The following is an 18,597-nucleotide window of genomic DNA, read 5'->3' as shown; positions in this document are numbered from 1 at the left end:
AAAAGATCACTGATGTCACTGTTTGCGCTGCCTAAAGACATCACGTGACGTCCACCCACTTTCGCTAACTCCACCCAATTTGTCCACCCACTTCCAGCCAGCACGGTTCAGCGTGGTTGTAGTCGAAATGCAACTCCAACAGCCCCACTCAGCTCAACTCAGCCCGACTCAGCACGGCACGGCTCAGCCCAACTCAGCACGGCACGGCTCAGCCGAACTCAGCCGCGTTGGTAGTGGAAAAGCGGCAAAAGATCACTCCAAGAGCAAGGTGTGTAATAGTCGGCGAGGTCACAAAGGACCCCAGGGGAACTTCTAAGCAACTGAAGGCTTCTCTCACATTGGCTAATGTTAATGTTCAAGAGTCCACCATCAGGAGAACACTGAACAACAAATGGTGTGCATGGCAGGGTTGCAAGGAGAAAGCCACTGCTCTCCAAAAAGAACATTGCTGCTCGTCTGCAGTTTGCTAATGATCACGTGGACAAGCCAGGCTATTGGAAAAATGTTTTGTGTATGGATGAGACCAAAATAGAACTTTTTGGTTTAAATGAGAAGCGTTATGTTTGGAGAAAGGAAAACACTGCATTCCAGCATAAGAACCTTATCTCATCTGTGAAACATGGTTCTGGTAGTATCATGGTTTGGGCCTGTTTTGCTGCATCTGGGCCAGGACGGCTTGCCATCATTGATGGAGCAATGAATTCTGAATTATACCAGCGAATTCTAAAAGAAAATGTCAGGACATCTGTCCATGAACTGAATCTCAAGAGAAGGTGGGTCATGCAGCAAGACAACGACCCTAAGCACACAAGTCGTTCTACCAAAGAATGGTTAAAGAAGAATAAAGTTAATGTTTTGGAATGGCCAAGTCAAAGTCCTGACCTTAATCCAATCAAAATGTTGTGGAAGGACCTGAAGCGAGAAGTTCATGTGAAGAAACCCACCAACATCCCAGAGTTGAAGCTGTTCTGTAGAGAGAAATGGGCTAAAATACCTCCAAGCCGGTGTGCAGGACTGATCAACAGTTACCGCAAACGTTTAGTTGCAGTTATTGCTGCACAAGGGGGTCACACCAGATACTGAAAGCAATGGTTCACATACTTTTGCCACTCACAGATATGTAATATCGGATCATTTTCCTCAATAAATAAATGACCAAGTATAATATTTTTGTCTCATTTGTTTAACTGGGTTCTCTTTATCTACTTTTAGGACTTGTGTGAAAATCTGATGAAGTTTTAGGCCATATTTATGCAGAAATATAGAAAATTCTCAAGGGTTCACAAACTTTCAAGCACCACTGTAAACCTCAGAGACTGTAGTAATAAGACCTGTGTGCATGCGTCATTTCAATGTATCGAGCTGTCAGTCAAGTCACAAGTGAACAAAGGTGAACCGGTGAGAGGGGAAAGAGGACAAGGACAAGACGGAGCATCTGACATCAGACGTATATTAAGTATGGTTGTAAATCATGTGAAATGTGCGCTCAGTCGTTACACATCCACTTTCTGTAAACTAAACACAAGGACATCAAACAGTTTTGCCTGTATATGAGCAAGGATGATAAAATTCAGTCGCATCACACGCACCAGGCGTTTTCCCCTTGCTCCTTTCCCTTTTGAGGTGAGAGTGTTTACGTCGCAGCATCTGGCCAGTTCAGATGCTGTACACAAAGCAGCTTGCTTGTGAGTCATGCTGAATTAAGTTTAGCCGCGAGTTTCCTGATCGGGCTTTTCTCATACACGCGGCGGCAAAGGAAAGGACAAAACACTCTCCAGTCCAAACATGACATGCAGACACAAACATCTGGAGATGCAGCAGCAGAGACGATGGCTGAGCGCCAGATCTCTTTACAGCATCAAGCTCCTGCTCACACACAGGATTGAGAATCAATCATAAGGGAGTTATCTCAGAGAGAAAACGCTTGCTTGCATGCTGTCATAGGAAAATAATTAACGATGAGTTGGTGTGATGAAAAGGACATCAGCGTTTTCAAATATTTCAGGATTATCCGCACTAATGAGTGAAAATGCTCTGACAACAATTGTGATTAGTGATTGGATGTTGGGAACAATGGTGATCAGTGATTTGTTTTGGGGAACAAAGGTGATTAATGATTTGATGTTGGGAACAATGGTGATCAGTGATTTGTTTTGGGGAACAAAGGTGATTAGTGATTTGATGTTGGGAACAATGGTGATCAGTGATTTGCTTTTGGGAACGGAAGTGATCAGGGAATAGTTTTAGAGAATAATGGTAATAAGTGATTGATCTTTGGGGAATAATGGTGGTCAGTTATGGATCATTGGAGAATAACAGTGGTAAGTGATGGATCTTTGGGGAATAACAGTGATCAGATATTGATCTTTGAGGAATAATGGTGATCAGGGATTCATCTTTGAGGAATAATGGTGATCAATGATTGATCTTTGGGGAATAATAGTGATCAGTGATGGATCTTTGAGGAATAATGGTGATCAGAGATTGATCTTTGGGGAATAATGGTGATCATGATGGATCTTTGGGGAATAATGGTGATCAGTGATGGATCTTTGGGGAATAATGGTGATCAGCGATGGATCTTTGTGGAATAATGGTGATCAGCGATTGATCTTTGAGGAATAATGGTGATCAGTGATTGATCTTTGGGGAATAATGACGATCATGATGGATCTTTGGGGAATAATGGTGATCAATGATTGATCTTTGAGGAATAATGGTGATCAGTGGTGGATCTTTGAGGAATAATGGTGATCAGTGATTTATCTTTGATGAATAATGGTGATCAGTGATGGATCTTTGGGGAATAATGGTGATCAGTGATTGATCTTTGATGAATAATGGTGATCAGTGATGGATCCTTGGGGAATAATGGTGATCAGTGATGGGTCTTTGAGGAATAATGGTGATCAGTGATGGATCTTTGGAGAATAATGGTGATCAGAGATTGATCTTTGAGGTGATCAGAGACTGATTTTTGTAAATTGTGGACGGACAATGGATGGACGGACGACGCATGATCGCATAAGCTCATCTGGCCTGGTCTACGGCTGGATGAGCTAAAAGTCAAGTCAAGTCAACTTTATTGTCAAATATGCTATACATGCTCGACATACAGCACAGATGAAATTTCAGTCCTCTCTGACCCACGGTGCAAACAGGCAATGCAATAAATAAAAATAAAAATAGAATAATTGAAAAAACAAACAATATAAACAGTATAAACACTCTAGATAAGAACTAGACATAGACTAAACACTCAGAGAAACAATATAAACAGTATAAATATTTAAAATATTTTTATAAATATTATAAAAATCAGCTCCACAAAAGTCCGGATCTCAACCTAGACCACAGGTGACAGTGGCTCTCTCTGAGATGAAATAAAGAAGGCACCAGATTCTTTGGTACCAGTTTGGTACCAAAGGAATCAGTTTTCTTTGAGGTGACACCAGATATCACATGGACCGTCACCTTTTTTCGATAATTAATTTCTACTTTACATTACCATGCTGAAATGAGGATGCTATAGACAGCTGGATTGAATGCGCATGAAAGAAATGTTCATGTAAGGATAAAATTGGTTTAATTGAGTGAAAGGCTGGGATTTCCAGTAAACATGGCCAAAACAGGCTGTCATAGTTCTTGTCCCAGGAATTCCTCAGCCGGCTGGGATCACGAGCTGCTGGAACTAATGGATGTTCGAGGCCTGAGATATGCATCTACTGCCTGCCTGCCACACGCACACGCCACTGAATAATCACACACACATATATATACACACACACACACACACACACACACACACACACACACACACACATACACTTGGGGTTAATGGACCGTGATTGGCTTAATCTGTAAAATCTTAAGCAAATCCTCCGTCATTTCATTAGAACAGCTCTTATCAGGGTCGTAATGTGCAATGCATGCGGCCGAAACCTTAACCATATGTAAGAGACGTGAACAGGTCAGCATAAACTCCGTGACCACACATGAAACATGACATCGACAATCAGGAGCTGCCAGAACAGCAGAACACACCAGAACCTGTTAGTGTTCGTGAAAGTGATAGTGTTAATGACGGGTGTGGTACTGAAGTGGAGTTCAAAAAAGTCAGGATAATTCAGAATTTGTAAACCGGATAAAAATAGCAAAGGGGAAATTTTCTTACGCTTATGGGACTTCTGAAGAATTCAAAATGTAAAACTCTCATTTTTCAGGAACAGTCTTTCTTTTACAAGTAATCTCTGTGAGATTTGAAGTAATTACTTTCACTGGAAACATGGAAAATTATCCAATCAGGATTTATCCATTTATTCATTACTAGGTAGATACAGACAAGTGAGCTCGCCCGTTGGTCACATGATTAACAACAGCATACTGTAGTTACTAATTAACAGAAGAAATCAACCAAAGCATGGGACGATTTAGTGCAGAAATAATGGCCGCTCCAGGCTTCTGAAAGGCCAAGACACACCCACGATTGCAACTACGAGCAGATATTAACTGCCTGAAACAGGCCCTGTGTCCGAAATCACTCACTACTCACTATCTAGTGGACTATACCGGTATAGTGAGTTTGCCATTTTGAATTGCGGTTCAAACATCAGAACAGGAAAAATTGTGATCTCACAGTGAAGTGTGACTTTCTTTCACTGTGGCATGGGTGTTGGTTTGAGCCAGACAGACTGCTGGTTCAAGTATTTCAGAAACTGCTGATGTCCTGGGGTTTTCACCAGGGCTTTGAACCGGTTCAAGGAACGAAAACGAAAACCGGGAACTTTTTCTATTTCACATGGAACAGAAACGAAACCAGAAACTTTATTATTTTTTATGTTCCGGAACAGAAACGCTTATTAAAAATAATGGTAACCGGTTAATACCGGTTTTTATTTCGTTCCTCAAAGTTTCCGTAGCCTACAAATAAAAAAGTCATTCTTCTCCTGCGCAAGTTTCTATGACCCGCTGGGGTTCATTTCCTGTGTGACGTTCGCTGACTGAATGGAGAGAGCAGGAGGGTGGACTACTATCACGTCTCCACATCTTAAATAAGAGGTAAATATTGCAGTCTATCATTATTCAAAAACGTCAATTTCAAACACGATATCAATATATTTGTCCACGTTAATGAGAGGCTCGCGAACATTAAATGATATTAACTTCTGTTAGCCTATCAATGCATAGGGCCTGACTAGCCTTTGGTAACACACTAAACGAATTATCTTTCATTTTTGGCACTTTTTCTGTTTGTGTAGATGGGAAGACATACTGAGAATCCAAATCGCCAACATTTGAAATAATAATTGTTTTGAATTATTTATTGTCTTATTTAATGAAGGTTGTAATAGAATTAGCCTACATTTGGCTTAAGCTGGATGAGACAGAGACATAATTTTATAGCCATTTGTTAAACAGCTGACAGGGAACGTAATTAACCGTTCCGGGAACGAAATTTTTTTGTTCTAACCGGTTCGGGAACGTCTATTTAATGGTGGAACCCAAAACCGGAAACGTTAAAATTCCGTTTCTGTTCGGAACGAACCAATAGGAAAAAAATTCTGGTTCAAAGCCCTGATTAAAATGCTAGGTTTTTCTGATGTAAAAACATGAGACCACGATAAATTATTTAAAAACTTTTCCCACCTTTAATGTGACCTATAACCTGTACAATTCAATTGAAAAACAAACACATCTGTTCAGGGGAAAAACATAAAAAATAAAAAACGTACAATAAGCTGGTTGCATAAGTGTGCGCACCCTTAAACTAATACTTTGTCGACGCACCTTTTGATTTAATTACAGCGTTCAGTCTTTTTGGGTTCACACCTGCCATCAATTAAAATGACTCTGATTAACCCCAAATAAAGTTCAGACATTTACTCAGTTGCATCCTCCAGCAAAAGCCAGGGTCCACAGAGAGCTTACAAAGCATCACAGGGATCTCGTTGTTGAAAGGTATCAGTCAGGAGAAGGGTACAAAAACATTTCCACGGCATTAGATATACCATGGAGCACAGTGAAGACCATCATCAAGAAGTGGAGAAAATATGGGACAACAGTGACATTACCGAGAACTATTACACGCCTTGCTCTTGGAATGATCTTTGTTGGTCGACCACTCCTGGGGAGGGTAATGATGGTCTTGAATTTCCTCCATTTGTACACAATCTGTCTGACTGTGGATTGGTGGAGTCCAAACTCTTTAGAGATGGTTTTGTAACCTTTTCCAGCCTGATGAGCATCAACAACGCTTTTTCTGAGGTCCTCAGAAATCTCCTTTGTTCGTGCCATGATACACTTCCACAAACATGTGTTGTGAAGATCAGACTTTGATAGATCCCTGTTCTTTAAATAAAACAGGGTGCCCAATCACACCTGATTGTCACCCATTGATTGAAAACACCGGACTCTAATTTCTCATCTCATCTCATTATCTCTAGCCACTTTATCCTGTTCTACAGGGTCACAGGCGAGCTGGAGCCTATCCCAGCTGACTACGGGCGAAAGGCGGGGTACACCCTGGACAGGTCGCCAGGTCATCACAGGGCTGACACATAGGTGGGGTTTACATTAGACCGTATCAGCGGATCATCAGATTAACGTTTTTAAAACGATTAGCGTGCACACAGCAACGCCAATACACGATTCGCGTGCACACAGCAACGCCAATACACGGATACGCTTGGCTCCGCAGGCATCCTGCGCTCCAAATCGCTCCGCCCTGAACTGCAAGTGCCCTCTGGAGGGTGCGCACTCCGGCCCTGCGCAGCTCACAGAGCGCGCGAGTGAAGCGCACGAGCAGTGATTCGGGACTGAGCCACTATGTGTGTGATCCCAGTGCATATCGGGCATGCGCGTCACTTACCACTTGCAAGTGGAAGGATGGCAAGCCTAAAGACAATCATAACTACACAATGGGCAGTATTTGCATCAGTATTTGCAGTATTTTCATACTTTTATACTCTTTAATGAAAGGTGATACAAGGCGGAAGTCCGCGCCTTTTTTCAGCAGTCGCGTCACATGACCAACACCAGCGAATCAGGAAGGTGGATGTCACAGTGACGTTGTCCAATGACGACGCCAGCTAGAGCTCAGCACAGCGTATCCGCGTATTCTCAATGTTTACACAGCACCGGACCAGACACGATCTGGACTGAATACGTGGACCCTGGCGGATTCCCGTTTCCCGGCGTTTCCAGGCGTTTTAATGTAAACGGACAGTGCATCCGCGAAGAAAACGAGACAGATACGGTCTAATGTAAATTTGGCCATAGACACAGACAACCATTCACACTCACATTCACACCTACGGTCAATTTAGAGTCACCAGTTAACCTAACCTGCATGTCTTTGGGGGAAACCGGAGCACCCGGAGGAAACCCATGCGGATAATATGCAAACTCCGCACAGAAAGGCCCTCGCTGGCCACGGGGCTCGAACCCAGACCTTCTTGCTGTGAGGCGACAGTGCTAACCACTACACCACCGTGCCGCCTGACTCTAATTTCACCTTCAAATTAACTGCTAATCCTAGAGGTTCACATACTTTTGCCACTCATAGATATGTAATATTGGATCATTTCCCTCAATAAATAAATGACCAAGTATAATATTTTTGTCTCATTTGTTTAACTGGGTTCTCTTTATCTACTTTTAGGACTTGTGTGAAAATCTGACGATATATTAGGTCATATTTATGCAGAAATATAGAAAATTCTAAAGGGTTCACAAACTTTCAAGCACCACTGTATAATCACTTTTTACAACCGTGGTGAGCAGAAAAGCATCTCAGCATGCAACAGCAGAAGTATTATAATAGAGTACGTAATAAAAAATTAAATCTACAGCCAAAATTACATTAAATTAATAAATTAAATACAGAGTGAATCATGGATGATTCCAGAAACAAGAACACATGAAACACGGTGATGTCAGAGATACTGCAATGTGGCAGAACAGAAAAGCGATCTGTTGGCTTCGGTTTCAGGTGTCAGGTTACGTAATGAGAAAAACCTGTTGTTTAAAAATGTCAGCTTCACACCATGATGCTGCGAGAGTTTACACAAAATCAGGCCCAGCAGCATGTCTCATCATAACCCACTCAGAGTTTTAGAGCCGTGCTGATCACTTTCAGCTGCTCTCCTGCTTCTGTTTCTGCTTTCTCGCTGTCAGGATCAGCACATCCGACTACAAGTGCCTGTAAATCACTGTAGAGTCGAGTGCAAAAGTTTGCACACCCTCAGGACAAAATGAATAACACAAATCAAAATTTACAACCAAAAGATATTTCGTGTGTTCGGTTTAACAGACGTTTCCACGTTATCACCCGTCACAAAAACGTTGAACTAGACCACATTTTTGCATTCGGTTGCAACAATATAGACAACGATATAGGCAACTCGAAGCGGAGAATAAAATTCATGCTGTATAAGCATCCTTCAAGATAGGATTCAACCTTGGATTGTAAAATAGATTCTCAAAGCCGGTGTAACAACATGTAAAATTGTAGTTATTTTACTGCCATGAATTAATAAATAATCATTTGACTTTTATTTCATCCCACTGTGGAAACGTGGGATGCATCTTTAAAAAGCAGCTCGTATCCTGAACCAGAATCATGGTTCACTGAGAAGTCCGTAATCATTGATGTGGTTGGATTCCTGCTTATATATAGCACATAAAAATATGCAGCACATTTCTGTACGCATTTCTCCACACAGTGTGACCTGAAAATGTCCTACTGATGAGGTATGTGCTCCAAAAACAGCCTGAAGACAGAACACAGACTGTCCATGATGTCTCCAGCAGGGGTCTTACCTACCACATCATTAGCTCCTTACGCTAATGAGCCCCTTTTAACGTTTCCTGAAATGGGGTCAGTCTGGTCCAGAGGGCACTGGAGAAGTGCAGAGGTCTCCAGCTGTGTGGTGTGTGTGTGTGTGTGTGTGTGTGTGTGTGTGTGTGTGTGTGTGTGTGTGTGTGTGTGTGTGTGTCTCCATGGGGGATGCAGGGGTTCGGGGTTTTATAAGCTGGTACGTCCTGTCCTGACACAACTTTACTGATGTTTCCCGAGGCTCACACTGCCAGTCACCCAACACTCCAGGACCAGAGTGAGAACATGGTGCAAATTCAGGAGATTTAAATAAGGATGCATCTGGTGAGCTAGTTTACACGAGATGCCCCCCAAGACTTCAAATTTCAACATTTCCTCAAACTTCAGTCAAGAAGAAGCAGCGGTGTGCTCATTTCCCGTGGTAATCCTGAGCCAGCTGTGGTGCCGGCTAGCTGTTTAAACAATTCCTTCCGAGAGGAATCATTAGTGGTGTAGGTCAAGGTAAGAGCAGGACCAGGAATAACCGTGAATAACAAACATTATTGCGCTAAACCAATCTGGCCTTTTCCTTAATTATATTATATTATATTATATTATATTATATTATATTATATTATATTATATTATATTATATTATATTATATTATATTATATTAGGGGGCGGCACAGTGGTGTAGTGGTTAGCACTGTTGCCTCACAGCAAAAAGGTCTGGGTTCGAGCCCCGTGGCCAGCAAGGGCCTTTCTGTGCGGAGTTTGCATGTTCTCCCCGTGGGTTTCCTCCGGGTGCTCCGGTTTCCCCCACAGTCCAAAGACATGCAGGTTAGGTTAACTAGTGACTCTAAATTGACCGTAGGTGTGAATGTGAGTGTGAATGGTTGTCTGTGTCTATGTGTCAGCCCTGTGATGACCTGGCGACTTGTCCAGGGTGTACCCCGCCTTTCGCCCGTAGTCAGCTGGGATAGGCTCCAGCTTGCCTGCGACCCTGTAGAACAGGATAAAGCGGCTAGAGATAATGAGATGAGATACATATGTTATTTACCAGTTGGGAGGTCCGTATCGTGAAATACCGTGACTGAGGTCTTGAAAGTACTGAGCGAGGCCCTCTGGGCCGAGGTCAGTATTCAAGGCTGAGGTCATGGTATTTCACCATACGGAACGACCTTAAGCTGGTAAATAATATATTTATTTTTTTCTTTACCAAATTCTAACAGAAAACGAGAGCGCCTGAAAGGGAAAACCGGGCCGAAGCGAGCCACCATTTTGAATCCTCATTCACGGCTGTAATGCAAATTGCTTCCTCCTCGGTATACAAATGCACTTCCACGGCAGGAAAAAAACTACATTTTGCCACCTATGTAGTTCCCTATTTATACAAAATTGAGTCATTCAGGATTCAGCCATGTTTTTGCTCGGTGTTAGCAAGTTACAGGTTTTTAGCTTTCTCCTGAAATGTTTTCTTTTATTTCTTCTTCCTCAGGGTAGTAAAACTCGCTTTCACTATGAACACTGTCGTTATCGCTATCCATGCTGTAAAATTAATGCTATTCTCCTGAGAAATGTGAAAACAAATGTTGACAAAAAATGCTACTATGTTTGTTGTTGTTGTGAACGAGTGAGTCGCCAGAGGTCCGTAACCAGGGTCCGTACCGTAGGATACAGACCCGCTCGCCAGCCAATCAGAGCGCAGGATTTGGACCGCGAAAAAAATAAATATATATATATGGAATAAAAGTATTTGATGGTAAGAATGTATCTTTTGTTTTTTATTTTTCAAGAATTATTATCATTATAGCATTTTTCACAAATTGCTCCTGTGATTTCGCCGGTTGGTTTACATTCTTCATCTTTAAGCATTAAAATTTGTTGAATTTTTTTAGACTGGTTCAAAAGCTCAAAGAAGTTTGAAAATTACAGAACTGAAATATCCAAGGAAGAATTAAATAAATGTCTAAAGCTATTCTATACCTCGGTACGACAGCAAGACGGCACTTTCTACAAAAAACAACACTAAAGTCAATTCATGCAGCCATCGATAGGTTTTTCAGAAGTCCGACGAAGCGGAAATTATTTTGTCAGATATTTTGTATGAAGTTTTTATTTATTGAATTTGTGAAAAAAATAAAAATAAAAATGCTCTGTTTCTCAAAATCCAGTGAATGTGGATCGAACAAAACAGTTACTCCACTCAATCTCGTTGTACATGGCGATATCAGCTCATGTGCGAGACGATTTTGTGGAATAATTTGTGATTATAAGTCACCACAGTAGTGTAGGAGGAAGCGGAAAAACCTCTGCTTAGGCCCCAGAAAACACTCAATCCTATGATTCTCATTAACCTTCCTGACCACAAATGGGACCCTGCTGCCAAGAGCTGATTGCGGTACTTTAGAGATACAGGAACGTGTAATGTGAGCTTGGGAAAGAGAGATGGCTGAAGGTTTCCAGGAGAACGTCAATGCGCTCTGATCTCAGACACACGGTTCGTTTATAGCCTTCGAGAACAGAATTCAGAGTGACAGTGATAACACTTGCTGGTAATCGAATAGCGCCGTGTAGAACGGATCTACATCGTTTTAAGAGGTCGGTGAAGTGTAGTGCAAATATCTGAGTCCTTTACCATGCTGTTAGTGTTTAGTAAATCATTTAGTAAGGATTTAACAATTTGGAAACAATATCACGAAAGAAAAATCAATCACTAAAGCGAATTGGTCTCTTCTCATTTGATGTTTCTTGTTAAATCCAGCATGATGAAAACTAAGCATCTGTGTGCATCCTGTCAGTCGAGTGGGAGGCCAGAGGGGAAAGCAGGATACGCACGCACCCACATCCAAACGTTTTTTGCCCCCCCAAAAAAAAAAGAAGCGTATTAATTCTAGAGGATGTGGTTTCTCAGAGCTTGTTTGTTCGAGGGTTGGCACGGCAGGTATTCAGAAAGTCACAGAAACTCTTAAGTGGAACGGCTCAAGTCTGAACATCACTTAACAACTGCACTGATCTGTAATGAGTCACAGTTGAGGCTGAGAATGGGTCATTCATCTGGTTTTAAAAATGCAGCAGTGTCTGATTTGTACTTTGATAATACTGCTGGTGTAGAACAAGCGGTCCGATTGGTTAAGAGAACTCTGATTTGATGGAACGAGTGGGTCTGTGACTTATGGAGGGGAAAATGAAAAGGTTCAGTAGTTTTTGTGTTTTCTTTTTTTTTCAATTTCTAATAAATTACAGCACAAGCAGTCAAAGTCGTCAAGTCCAAACAAAAAACAAAACAAAACAAGAAGACAGAGGCCAAGTTTACATTAGACCGTATCTGTCTTGTTTTCTTCACGGATGCACTGTCCGTTTACATTGAAACGCTGGGAAACGGGAATCCGCCAGGGTCCACGTATTCAATCCAGATCATGTCTGGTCCGGTGCTGTGTAAACATTGAGGATACGCGGATACGCTGTACTGAGCTCTAGCTGGCGTCGTCATTGGACAACGTCACTGTGACATCCACCTTCCTGATTCGCTGGCGTTGATCATGTGACGCGACTGCTGAAAAACGGCGCGGACTTCCGCCTTGTATCACCTTTCATTAAAGAGTATAAAAGTATGAAAATACTGCAAATACTGATGCAAATACTGCCCATTGTGTAGTTATGATTGTCTTTAGGCTTGCCATCCTTCCACTTGCAAGTGGTAAGTGATATGCACTGAGATCACACACACAGCGGCTCAGTCCCGAATCACTGCTCGTGCGCTATACTCGCGCGCTCTGTGAGCTGCACAGGGCCGGAGTGCGCACCCTCCAGAGGGCACTCGCTGTTCAGGGCGGAGTGATTTGGAGCGCAGCCGCTGAGGAGGAAGCGCTGAGCCGCACTGACACATTTCAACTTACGTGCCGAATTAGTCATGTGATTAGCGTATCCGTGTATTGGCGTTGCTGTGTGCACGCTAATCGTGTATTGGCGTTGCTGTGTGCACGCTAATCGTTTTTAAAAACGTTAATCTGATGATCCGCTGATACGGTCTAATGTAAACCCCACCAGAGTCATCTATATCCCCCGCCCTACCGTATATACCAACTATATACCAAGTTTCAAGATATTATTTGTCACATTTTTTTCAAGTTCTGCTGCAGGAACCCAACCCTACCTCTGCACTGACCTCAGCAGCCCATGGCATAAACCCACCGGACCTTTGGTCCAGCTGAGCTAAAAATTAAAATTTCTCACATTTCTTCATATCAAAAGGCACATATACATTACTTAATCAACACATATACCAACTTTCAACACCATACCACTCATAGTTTTCAAGTTCTGCTCCGGAAACAAAACCTAGCCCTAAGACTAACCTGAAAGACTAAGTCTGAAATTCTTTCCATGGAAACATCTCATCTCATCTCATTATCTCTAGCCGCTTTATCCTGTTCTACAGGGTCACAGGCAAGCTGGAGCCTATCCCAGCTGACTACGGGCGAAAGGCGAGGTACACCCTGGACAAGTCGCCAGGTCATCACAGGGCTCCATGGAAACATGAAAAGTTAAAATTTCTCAAATTTCTCAGTATGAAAAGGCACATCTGCATCACCTTGTTAACATGTATACCAAGTTTCAAATCCGTATCATGAATAGTTTTGGATATATGCTCCGGAAACGAACATTGCTCTAAGAAACTAAGTCAAAATCTATCTCATCTCATCTCATTATCTCTAGCCGCTTTATCCTTCTACAGGGTCGCAGGCAAGCTGGAGCCTATCCCAGCTGACTACGGGCGAAAGGCGGGGTACACCCTGGACAAGTCGCCAGGTCATCACAGGGCTGACACAGAGACACAGACAACCATTCACACTCACATTCACACCTACGGTCAATTTAGAGTCACCAGTTAACCTAACTTGCATGTCTTTGGACTGTGGGGGAAACCGGAGCACCCGGAGGAAACCCACGCAGACACGGGGAGAACATGCAAACTCCACACAGAAAGGCCCTCGCCGGCCCCGGGGCTCGAACCCAGGACCTTCTTGCTGTGAGGCGACAGCGCTAACCACTACACCACCGTGCCGCCGTCAAAATCTATTTTTTATGTAAAACTTTGAAAAGTACTTTTTGTCAACAATCCAAAATAGCAAAAGGCAGCAGTTCACATGTTGCTTGATATGTATACAAAGTTTCATGAAGATATCTCGGAAACGAAAACGTGACCGGACGGATGGCTGACTTCGTTTGGGCGGGGGATAAAAAAATTTCAAAATTAAATTAGATTTGTGAGACTGGGATGAAAATGTCAATGACATTTGCGAAGTTGAATTTTAACAAAACACTCACAGGCCGCTTTATTACAAACACCTTTACATCCACGTCCTGTTTTCTGCAGTTCTCTAATCAGCAGCATAATGCATCAAATCGCACAGATACAAATCAAGAGCTTCGGTTAACGTTCACAATGTTCAAACATCCGAATGGGAAAAATTGTGATCTCACAGTGAAGTGTGACTTTCTTTCTTTCTTTCTTTCTTTCTTTCTTTCTTTCTTTCTTTCTTTCTTTCTTTCTTTCAGCGTGACATGGGTGTTGCTTTGAGCCAGATGAGTATTTTTGGCTTGAGTATTTCAGAAACTGCTGATCTCCTCCTGGGGTTTTCACGCACAACAGTCTCACAACAGAATGGTGCGAAAAACAAAAAACATTGTGTGAGTGAGTGAGCGATAGTTCTGTGGGTGGAAAAAACAAACACCTTGTTGATAAAAGAGGTCAGAGGAAAATTTGAGGTGGTTCAAGCTGCCAGGAAGGATATAGTGACTCATATAATCACTCTTTACAACCGTGGTGAGCAGAAAAGCATCTCAGCAGCCAAGCAACACCAGATGGAAGAACACATCGGGTCCCAGTCCTGCAGCCAAGAACAGGGATCTTAGAATCAACAACAAGTTCCTATTAAAGTGTTCGATGAGTGGATGTTACTTAGCATGTCAGAACGAGTGTATTGATATTAATGTGATTGGAATAACAGCTGGAACTACTGTCAGAGCTGCTGTTATATAACATGAATCAACACCTAGTAACCAATCAGGATCAAGAATTCCACTGCGCTGTGGTGTAATGATGAATAATGAATCCTAAGACAGTTTGACATGCGAGTGGAGAGTTTAAATAATGCTAGTAGTCTTTATATGTATTTGAAATATTTACGCTAATTAAATAAATCTGTTCTGAGGGCGTCCATGTTTAAGAGTTTAAAAGGACCCTGGGACCAAAAAGTATGAGAACTCATGTCTCTTTGAAACAGCTGATGCGTCTCTTCCTGTCTTGTCTTGTTTTTATGGCATTGTCTAATGTGCACTCTTCAAAATGCATCTGTGGCCAAATTGTCCCATAAGCCACTGTGTGTGGCCACTTGCTCTCTCTCTCTCTCTGTCTGTCTCTCTTTTTAAAAATCGTCCTCCCCAGTACACTTCAGCTCTAATGCAAGACTGACACTTGCACGATTCCGTAGCACGCATTGGCACGACTCGAGTCGTGCCAGTGCGCAAACTAGTCGTAAACTGGCATGAAGTGTGCGTAAACCCGTCGTGACTGCGTGCCATGTCGGGATGAGAATTTTGAAATGTTCAAAATTTTGGTCACGACAAAATTTCGCGACCGGGTCGTGAACTATGCACAAACTGTTCGTGATCTCGTCGGGACGATGCAGGAGGATGCGTGCCAGTGCGTGGAAGTGCGCGCCATGCCACGACTGTCACGAACTGCCACGAATAGTTCACGAACAGCTCACGTCGAGTTCACGAGTAGTTCACGACATGTTCACGAATTGGTGCGCGTCGCAGCGTGGCCATGCCTTCCCACTGACACGGTCACGCATTGATGGCACGAGCAGTTCACGACTAGTTTACGCACTTCACGAACAGTTTGCGCATGGCACGAGCAGTTCACGACGAGTTCACGAGCAGTTCACGACTACTGCGCGACAGTGGCGCTCGCGTCGGTGCGGGGGTATATATAGGGCTTCCCGGACACTTCTCGCCATTCCAGAGATCACCAGCGAGGAGACAACTTACAGCAGACTGTCATACTGTCCAAACTCGTGCCTTCTGGTCAACCATTCCCGGACCCACACTTTCCTTTGTGTCTTTCTTCGAGGTGGGGTTGCCTTTTCTTGCTCTTCTGCCTCTTCCAGCCTTTTCTGCTGCTCTTCAACAATGGCTAGAGCAGCTGCCAGGTATAGGCATCTTCTCTTCTCTGCAATGATTGTGTCTCTGGTATTCAGCATGTTGTCTCTTCCACAGCCAATTCAAAAATGACCAGGGGTTGGGGAGGCCCCCTTTTTATATCGCGTGCCCAAGTCGGCACGACACTGTCCGAATTGCGCAAACTCGTCGTGCCAATGCGGGAAGTGCGTAAACTATGCGCAAACTATGCGTGAACTCGTCATGCCAGTTCGTGAATGTGGACGGGCACGCATTCGTGAACTCGTCGTGAACTATGCGTGAACTAGTCGTGAACAGTGCGAGAGCCTCCCAGTTCGTGCCCCAAAATGGTACGACTTACCACGACAAAATCGTGGCCAAAAGTCGTGCAAGTGTCAGCCTTGCATAACACATTAATCATTCAAGCCTCAGGTGTAGATTTACACCTTAAAGGAGAACTAAAGGCAAATTTTTTTATCATCAAAATTCTATTTCTCATTTTATTAAATATCGGAATGCATTTTTGATCGCTATTTTGTCGCCACTGTAGCAAGTTATGAGTGTTTGAAATATGCTGTAATATATCAGTCCATATGTCAAAGCAATGGGCGTAAACGAGATTCGTTGAGACCTGTGCGAGACATCGTAGGACGGAAGTAAAACGTACAGCGGAAATCAAAGTGACCGACATCTGCCGACGTTGTCAAAAGACGCACGCGCCCTCTTTCGAATGCTGATGTAATCAAGCCGGAAGTTTTGTTTGTTTTGATAGCAATCAGGAAAGTTTGAAAAAAGTAGGCAGTAATCGTCATTTAAACTCGTTTTTGTGCAATATTTCGTTTGGAAAACAGTTTTCAAAATGGCGGTGCTGACACTTCACGTTTCGAAGTCTCACACAAGTCTCGTGAAGATCGCACGGATAAGCGACGCCTGCTGTGGACCAAACGAACTAAATTCAACACGGCTAAAAACCGAATAGGCCGATAAGTATAATATTTAATTGCAATTAGCTGCCAATATGAGTCACAATATAAGGTTACTAAAACCGAAAATGTAATTGAATAACATGTTAATTAAGAAATAAAGCAAGTTTAAAAATGACTTCAGTTCTCCTTTAAACACATGGTGTAGACACACGGCATCGGATATAGAACGCTGTTATTATTTTGCAGTTAGCATTGCCGTTCTGCATCAGTTGCTTCATTTTTAAAAACTGTCGGATTGCCATATGGCTCTGTCGAATGGTACCAGGCTCCTGGCACATGGTGTTAACTGTTCTTGGTTGGCAGGAGTGGAACCTAATGTGGTCTTCCATCTGCTGTTGCATGCTGAGATGCTTTTCTGCTCACCACGGTTGTAAAGAGTAATTATATGAGTTACTATATCCTTCCTGGCAAATAAAAAAACAAAAAACACCTCGAACCACCTCAAATCTGTCCATTTTCCTCTGACCTCTCTTATCAACAAGGTGTTTGGTTTTTCCACCCACAGAACTGTCGCTCACTCACACAATGTTTTTTGTTTCTCGCACCATTCTGTCTAGAGACTGTTGTGTGTGAAAACCCCAGGAGGAGATCAGCAGTTTCTGAAATGCTCAAACCAAAAATACTCATCTGGCTCAAAGCAACACCCATGCCACAGTGAAAGAAAGAAAGAAAGAAAGAAAGAAAGAAAGAAAGAAAGAAAGAAAGAAAGAAAGAAAGAAAGACCCATGCCACAGTGAAAGAAAGAAAGAAAGAAAGAAAGAAAGAAAGAAAGAAAGAAAGAAAGAAAGACCCATGCCACAGTGAAAGAAAGAAAGAAAGAAAGAAAGAAAGAAAGAAAGAAAGAAAGACCCATGCCACAGTGAAAGAAAGAAAGAAAGAAAGAAAGAAAGAAAGAAAGACCCATGCCACAGTGAAAGAAAGAAAGAAAGAAAGAAAGAAAGAAAGACCCATGCCACAGTGAAAGAAAGAAAGAAAGAAAGAAAGAAAGACCCATGCCACAGTGAAAGAAAGAAAGAAAGAAAGAAAGAAAGAAAGAAAGAAAGAAAGAAAGACCCATGCCACAGTGAAAGAAAGAAAGAAAGAAAGAAAGAAAGAAAGAAAGAAAGAAAGAAAGAAAGACCCATGCCACAGTGAAAGAAAGAAAGAAAGAAAGAAAGAAAGAAAGAAAGAAAGAAAGAAAGAAAGAAAGACCCATGCCACAGTGAAAGAAAGAAAGAAAGAAAGAAAGAAAGAAAGAAAGAAAGAAAGAAAGAAAGAAAGAAAGAAAGACCCATGCCACAGTGAAAGAAAGAAAGAAAGAAAGAAAGAAAGAAAGAAAGAAAGAAAGAAAGACCCATGCCACAGTGAAAGAAAGAAAGAAAGAAAGAAAGAAAGAAAGAAAGAAAGACCCATGCCACAGTGAAAGAAAGAAAGAAAGAAAGAAAGAAAGAAAGAAAGAAAGAAAGAAAGAAAGAAAGAAAGACCCATGCCACAGTGAAAGAAAGAAAGAAAGAAAGAAAGAAAGAAAGACCCATGCCACAGTGAAAGAAAGGCAGAAAGAAAGAAAGAAAGAAAGAAAGAAAGAAAGAAAGAAAGAAAGAAAGAAAGACCCATGCCACAGTGAAAGA

This window comes from Neoarius graeffei, chromosome 8, assembly GCF_027579695.1.
Source record: "Neoarius graeffei isolate fNeoGra1 chromosome 8, fNeoGra1.pri, whole genome shotgun sequence".
In the NCBI taxonomy this organism is placed as follows: Eukaryota; Metazoa; Chordata; class Actinopteri; order Siluriformes; family Ariidae; genus Neoarius; species Neoarius graeffei.
This window is presented reverse-complemented; position numbering follows the sequence as displayed.